Source organism: Coregonus clupeaformis, chromosome 17 (assembly GCF_020615455.1).
Source record: "Coregonus clupeaformis isolate EN_2021a chromosome 17, ASM2061545v1, whole genome shotgun sequence".
NCBI classification, from domain to species: domain Eukaryota; kingdom Metazoa; phylum Chordata; class Actinopteri; order Salmoniformes; family Salmonidae; genus Coregonus; species Coregonus clupeaformis.
The window spans coordinates 35,185,847-35,193,820 of NC_059208.1; positions in this window are offsets into that span (position 1 = coordinate 35,185,847).

A 7,974-nucleotide genomic window follows, 5' to 3' on the forward strand; every position below is an offset into this window, starting at 1 on the left:
TTGACTGCGGGTGGAATCCAGACGATAGGCTGGCGGTGGCCCCAAGGAGATGACAGAACTCCTTCCAAAAGGTTGCTGAGAATTGCGGGCCCCGGTCTGACACTATATCCTGGGGTAGGCCATGGATACGAAACACATGTTCCAGGACCACCTGGGAGGTCTCTTTAGCAGAGGGTAGTTTGGGAAGGGGGCACGAAGTGGGTCATCTTACTAAAGCGGTCAACAATGGTAAGGATGACTGTGTGTCCGTCAGAGGGCGGAAGGCCCGTAACAAAGTCCAGTGAAACGTGGGACCAGGGCCTCTTGGGTATGAGTAGGGGTTGCAGCAACCCAGCAGGAGGCTGGTTGGGAGTCTTGTTTCGGTTCAAGTGGGACAAGCTCGGATGAATTCTCGGACATCCCGTCTCATCCCCCGCCACCAGAACCGCTGGCGGACCAGATGAAGGGTGCGAGTGATGCCGGGATGACAGGCCAGACGGGATTCGTGCCCCCACTGAATCACAGGTGACCTGAGATTTGCTGGAACAAACAGACGGTTGGGGGCGCTGGTGCTTGGACCTGGCTGGTCCCGAAGAGCCTCCATGACCTGCTTCTCGATCTCCCAGGTGAGGGCCGCTACGACCAAGTGGCTGGGAAGAATGGGAGCTGTCATGGCGGTGGTCTCGTCCTTCTGAAACATCCGGGAAAGAGCATCAGGTTTGATGTTGCGAGATCCCGGGCGGTAGGAGAGCGTGAAATTGAAGCGCGTAAAGAACAGAGACCACCGCTGTTGACGGGAGTTCAGCCTCCTGGCTGTTTGGATATACTCCAGGTTCTTGTGGTCTGTCCACACTACGAATGGTTCCTTTGACCCCTCTAACCAGTGCCGCCATTCTTCAAGGGCGAGCTTGACAGCCAACAGCTCGCGGTTCCCAATGTCGTAGTTGCATTCGGCAGGGGTTAGCCGACGGGAGTAGAAGGCACAGGGGTGCATCTTGCCATCCTCAGCTGCTCTTTGAGAAAGCACTGCACCCACTCCCACGTCCGAAGCATCTACCTCCACCACAAACTGCCTTGCTGCATCTGGCATCTGGAGGATGGGAGCAGAAGTGAAACATGTCTTGAGGATATTGAAGGCCTTATCAGCAGCTGATGTCCATTGGTACGGTTGTTTAGTGCTGGTTAGCGCCGTGAGGGGTGCAGCCACTGTGCTATAGTTTCTGATGAATCTCCTATAAAAGTTGGCAAAGCCCAGGAACTGTTGCAACTTCTTCCGAGACTCAGGAACTGGCCAGGAAGTGACAGCCGACACCTTCGTGAGATCCATCTGAATGCTGCCCTCGGTCACCACATACCCCAGGAATGAAACGGTCTTGGCATGGAACTCGCACTTCTCTGCCTTCACGAAAAGAGAGTTCTCCAGCAGGCGGCGCAGGACCAACCGGACGTGGTGCGTGTGTTCTGACAGAGTCTTTGAGAATATTAAAATATCGTCAAGGTACACAAATACGAACGTATTTAGCATGTCCCTGAGGATATCATTCACTAGGGCTTGAAAAACTGCTGGGGCATTGGTGAGGCCGAAGGGCATGACGAGATATTCATAGTGGCCGGTTGGTGTGTTGAACGCTGTCTTCCATTCGTCTCCCTCCCTCATCCGCACCAGATGGTAGGCATTGCGAAGGTCCAGCTTAGTGAATACAGTGGCTCCCTGCAGCAGTTCGAAGGCAGACGAAAGTAAGGGCAGTGGGTAGCGATTCTTAACCGTGATGTCGTTCAGACCCCGGTAATCTATGCATGGACGAAGAGAACCGTCCTTCTTGCCCGACAAAGAAGAATCCCGCTCCTGCGGGGAAGACGACGGTCTAATTATCCCGGAGGCAAGAGAGTCATTAATGTAGTCCTCCATGGCCTTTCTTTCCGGGGCTGACAGTGAATACAGACGACCCTTGGGAGGTGCTGTGCCAGGCAGGAGATCAATCGCGCAGTCATAGGGTCTGTGTGGGGGTAGAGATGTCGCCTTGGATTTGTTGAACACCTCTTTCAGGCTGTGGTAACAGGCCGGAACATTGGATATGTCGGAGGTAGCGCTAGATCCTTCCCGGTGAACGGGCAGGGTGGCCCCCCTTAAACAGGTCTGGTGACAACTCCTTCCCCACTCACGGACTGTTCCTGTCTCCCCAGTCGATGTGGGGGTTGTGCTGACGGAGCCACGGGTATCCAAGAATGAGTGGTTGGCCAGGTGAGTGTAGGAGGTGAAACTGGATGGACTCCTGGTGGTTTCCTGACAGCAGGATTGTCACAGGGGCGGAGATATGAGTGACAGTGCCAAGATGATGCCCATCCAGGGCTCGTGCAGGAATGGGTTGTGTCAGTTGATGATGGTTCACGCCCAGTTGCTGTGCAAGCTCAGGGTCCATGATGTTTGCTTCGGCTCCGGAATCCACAAGGGCGGCCAATGTATGAGTCTTGTCAGAAAGCTGAAGGCGGAGATGAAGCAGGGTCTTTCGGATGGAGGGAGACTGAAGGCTTGTTGAGCTCACCCGGATCTCCCCTACACCTGGTGAGCTGCGGCTTTTGCCGGACAAGTAGCGACACGGTGATTCTCGCCACCACAGTAGAGGCAAAGGTTGGAGCTTAGACGGCGCCCGACGCTCCTCGGGAGTCAGAGAGGCACGGCCAATCTCCATGGGCTCAGGCTGATTGAGTTGGCTATGGGACTTGACAGGCAGGGGGCTGGACAGAAGCGGTATCGACCCGAGTACGGATGGCAGGTTGACTGAGACGGCCCTTCTCCCTCCTCCCGGGTCTGTATACGGCGGTCAATGCGAAACGGCAAGGTCAATGGCGGCATCAAGCGTTGAGGGCGGGTCATGGGAAACAAGCTCGTCCTTGATATAGTCCGCCAGGCTATGGAGGAAGGCTTGCACCAGTGCCTCTGGGTTAAACGAGCTTTGACTGGCCAGGGTACGAAAGTCAATGGAGAAGTCTGCCACTGTCCGATTGCCCTGACGGATGGTGAGCAGAGCTTGTGACGCTTCGGCTGTTGGCGAGCCTAGGTCAAAGACCTTTAACATCTCCTCCTCAAAGGCACTGAAGGAGGCACAGGCTGGGGTTTGCCGGTCGAATTCCGCCGTTCCCCCACAACCGAGCTCGACCGGTGAGATGTGTGATGACATACCCCACCTTGGCTCCCTCTGTTGAGAAAGTCCTGGGCTGTAGTGCAAACTGGATTCGGCAGCTGCTCAAGAATGGTCTTACTTGCTTCTGGTTGCCATCAAAACGTTCCGGGTTCCCAATCCTTGGTTCAGGAGCGTGGGGATCTGGTGGCAGCACTGCCGGGCCTGCAGCATTGGGACCTCCAGCGGAGGGATGAAGGAGTATCGGTGGTACAGGAACAAAAGGACCAGGGGGTGCAGGTGGAGTAGCCGGGCTTGAGAGTAGTTGCAGGGCTTGGGCTAGCTGTTGTTGCTGCAGTTGGAACTGTTGTTGCTGCTGGTTGAATAGCTGGAGAAGGGAAGCGATGTCGCCAGCCATCCGATTTATGTCTCCCTCAGAGCGTTCCAGTCGCTGTAGGGCAGTCCTCTCTGGCTCTTCCTCCATCGTGGTCAGGGAGTGCGCTGGGTCCATGATGGTCAGATCGTTCTGTCACGAACAGAAGAGGACCCAAGAGCGCAAGTTCAAATTCAGAGTTCTTTATTCAAGGTTACAGGCGGGAAGAGGAGTCCCAGGGGTGTCAGGGGTCTTTCAGGGTCCTCCTGTGGGTACCTGTGCTCCGGGGGTCACCAAATGTCCGGGGTGTCCAGTCCAAGTGCTTAGTGTGTGTGTTCCCCAGTGATGGAGCGGCGTATCGGGCTGAGGGTGGTGAAACGTCTGGGCACGCTCATCTGGTGGTCGGAGACCTGGGGGAACACACACACAACAGCAATATGAATGGCAGGCAGAAGTACAGATCAGGGCTGGGCAAATATCGTGGTGAGAGACAGAAGGCAGAAACGAGTTACCGGAGGGGCTGAAGATCGGAGAGTAGTCGAGGTCCAGAAGGCAGGTTGGGATAGACGGGGCAGTAGAACAAGGAGGCAGTCAAGAAAGGATCGGTATCACAAACAGGAGTCAGAGCGCAGACAGGCAGGTTACTGGTCCGGGTTTGAAGACGATCTGACAGGGCTTGGCTGAAAACCAGGGCTTGATATACTGGGAGAGGTAGTGGGGAAATGCAGTTCAGCTGGCAGAGTAATTAGAACAGAGTGAGGCAAGGTGAGGATGGTGAGTGGGAAATGCAGTGCAGCTGGCCAGGTAACAAGAGCAGAGCAGGGCAGGTGGAGCTAGTTAGGCTGAGTAGAGAGAGGGAGGTGAGCAGAGTGGAAGATAATTGAATGCAATTAATGTTGCTACCAGGGAGAGAGAGTGCTCATGACAATTGCTTGAGCTAGGAACTCAGAAATAGGTTTGAAATATAGCTCTCCATTTCGTCTTTTCAACAAACATTGTTCATAGATACTCCCAAAATTCTAACATTTACAAATAAAATAATAAGAAAAGAAAAGAAATCACATGAAAAACATAAATTCCCCTCACCTCAACGTTTTGTCATGCTGACATTACAGTTTTTTCTGATTGGTTAAGCACATTTTTTGTAACTATTGGCTATTTTTGCAAAACTCTACACACAAATAAGAAAACCTTTCACCCAATTATCAAAATATTGTAGTTCTCTTGCAAAAGCGAACACAGCTAGATTAACTCTTCACACCTTCTTAAAAATTGTGTTTTCGTATCAAACAGTAAACACAAGCCATCATCTACTAAGCACACAATGTGCCAACTATACACTGATGGTATGAATACAAAACACATCTGGCTTTTGCTTTCTCTGTGTACAGATGTCAATTTGAGGTCATACTTTTGTCATAGTGTCATGTAAACATACAAGGATCCAAACTTCAAGTATTGGTGTTTATTCACACTCATCAAAACCAAGACAAAGTCAGAACATAAAATAGTAATTTCACAAAAAAAAGAAAAACAATCAGCCTACATCATGTCGTCTTTCTGGGTCCGGCCACAATATTTCGTCCACATCGCATGCGATATCCTCCAGTCCAAGGCACCGGGGAAAATATCTCCTTGAATGCCGTATCCAGGCCTGACATGATGCCTGGTCAATATCTCCACATGCCTCCTCCATTGCCTGTAAAAGGGCTACCTGTTGATGAGGATGACGGTCGTACACTTTCCAGCGCCAGGCAGAGAAGAACTCCTCGATGGGATTTAAGAATGGAGAGTATGGAGGGAGGTTGAGTGCCATGAAGAATGGGTGGTCTGTAAACCAGTTGCGGACCAAAGCAGCCCTATGGAAACTAACATTGTCCCATCTAGCATTCCAGTGTTACAGTTTTTGCCTATTGCTTACACACTTTTTGCAGAATTTGGCTCATTATGTCAAAACTCAACACACAAGCCAATCAGACATAGCACTTGGAGATTAACAACTCACATATATGCCAAAATGAAACACTGCAATCAAAACTTAACACTCCTTTCTAAAAATGAAATTCTTGCAACAAAACCATACACACAAGCAACATTTGAATTACTCTTTCATATCACCAGCAACACACTGATGGGCTTTATATAAAACACTGCAGTCTTTGTGTTTCTATTTTTATTGTCATTTTATTGTCATTGTCTTCTGTAAAACTCAAAAGTAGAATTTCTGCAGTAATCAAACAGTATTTACAAAAAAAAATTTACAAAAAAACTAACATTCTTACAGAAATTCTTAACATCAAATTTAGCAACAAAACAAAAGTAAAAAAAACAAAACAATTACTGGATAAATTGCTATTGGGGGAAAAAACATATACATCACAGGCGATGTCCTCGCGGGCTAGGCATCGGGGAAAATATCGCCTTGTGTGCCGAATCCACCCTTGGATTGATCCCACCTCAATGTCTCCACATGCCTCTTCCATTGCTTGCAGAAGAGTCATGCGGGCATGTGGTTGCCGATCATATACTTTCAACCACCACGCTGAAAAGAATTCCTCGATTGCATTTAGAAAGGGGCTGTAAGGGGGCAGGTATAAAACTGTGAAATGATTATGGTTGTTGAACCAATCTCGGACCAGAGCAGCCCGGTGGAAACTAACATTATCCCAGATGACAACAAACCTGGGCTGCTGTGGTCTGTCCTGCACAACTGCATGTAGTGCATCTAGAAATGCAATGATCTGTCCTGTATTGTAGGGACCTAGAGTGGCATGATGATGCAGGACTCCTTGGACACTAATTGCAGCACACAAGGTGATATTTCCCCCCACGCTGCCCAGGGACATTTACAACAGCCCTTTGTCCAACTACGTTACGGCCCCGACGCCTGGTTTTGGCCAGATTGAAGCCTGCCTCATCCACGTAGATGAACTCATGCGGCAGTTCGGCGGCATCAAACTCCAGAATTGTCTGTAACAGAAAATATTGAATAGTGTTACTGAAAACACATACAGTAACTACAATGTCTATATTTTCACACAAGTAGGGGCTGGGTTGGGTGAGTATAGACAAAAACTACAAGCTACAGGCAGGGCAGGTGGCAGCATAAACCCTCATTCCCACATCACAATATATACAGTGGGGAAAAAAAGTATTTAGTCAGCCACCAATTGTGCAAGTTCTCCCACTTAAAAAGATGAGCGAGGCCTGTAATTTTCATCATAGGTACACGTCAACTATGACAGACAAAATGAGAAAAAAAAATCCAGAAAATCACATTGTAGGATTTTTAATGAATTTATTAGCATATGATGGTGGAAAATAAGTATTTGGTCAATAACAAAAGTTTCTCAATACTTTGTTATATACCCTTTGTTGGCAATGACACAGGTCAAACGTTTTCTGTAAGTCTTCACAAGGTTTTCACACACTGTTGCTGGTATTTTGGCCCATTCCTCCATACAGATCTCCTCTAGAGCAGTGATGTTTTGGGGCTGTCGCTGGGCAACACAGACTTTCAACTCCCTCCAAAGATTTTCTATGGGGTTGAGATCTGGAGACTGGCTAGGCCACTCCAGGACCTTGAAATGCTTCTTACGAAGCCACTCCTTCGTTGCCCGGGCGGTGTGTTTGGGATCATTGTCATGCTGAAAGACCCAGCCACGTTTCATCTTCAATGCCCTTGCTGATGGAAGGAGGGTTTCACTCAAAATCTCACGATACATGGCCCCATTCATTCTTTCCTTTACACGGATCAGTCGTCCTGGTCCCTTTGCAGAAAAACAGCCCCAAAGCATGATGTTTCCAACCCCATGCTTCACAGTAGGTATGGTGTTCTTTGGATGCAACTCAGCATTCTTTGTCCTCCAAACATGACGAGTTGAGTTTTTACCAAAAAGTTATATTTTGGTTTCATCTGACCATATGACATTCTCCCAATCCTCTTCTGGATCATCCAAATGCACTTCAGACGGGCCTGGACATGTACTGGCTTAAGCAGGGGGACACGTCTCGCACTGCAGGATTTGAGTCCCTGGCGGCGTAGTGTGTTACTGATGGTTGGCTTTGTTACTTTGGTCCCAGCTCTCTGCAGGTCATTCACTAGGTCCCCCCGTGTGGTTCTGGGATTTTTGCTCACCGTTCTTGTGATCATTTTGACCCCACGGGGTGAGATCTTGCGTGGAGCCCCAGATCGAGGGAGATTATCAGTGGTCTTGTATGTCTTCCATTTCCTAATAATTGCTCCCACAGTTGATTTCTTCAAACCAAGCTGCTTACCTATTGCAGATTCAGTCTTCCCAGCCTGGTGCAGGTCTACAATTCTGTTTTTGGTGTCCTTTGACAGCTCTTTGGTCTTGGCCATTGTGAAGTTTGGAGTGTGACTGTTTGAGGTTGTGGACAGGTGTCTTTTATACTGATAACAAGTTCAAACAGGTGCCATTAATACAGGTAACGAGTGGAGGACAGAGGAGCCTCTTACAGTTTTTTCCAACTGCTTACACA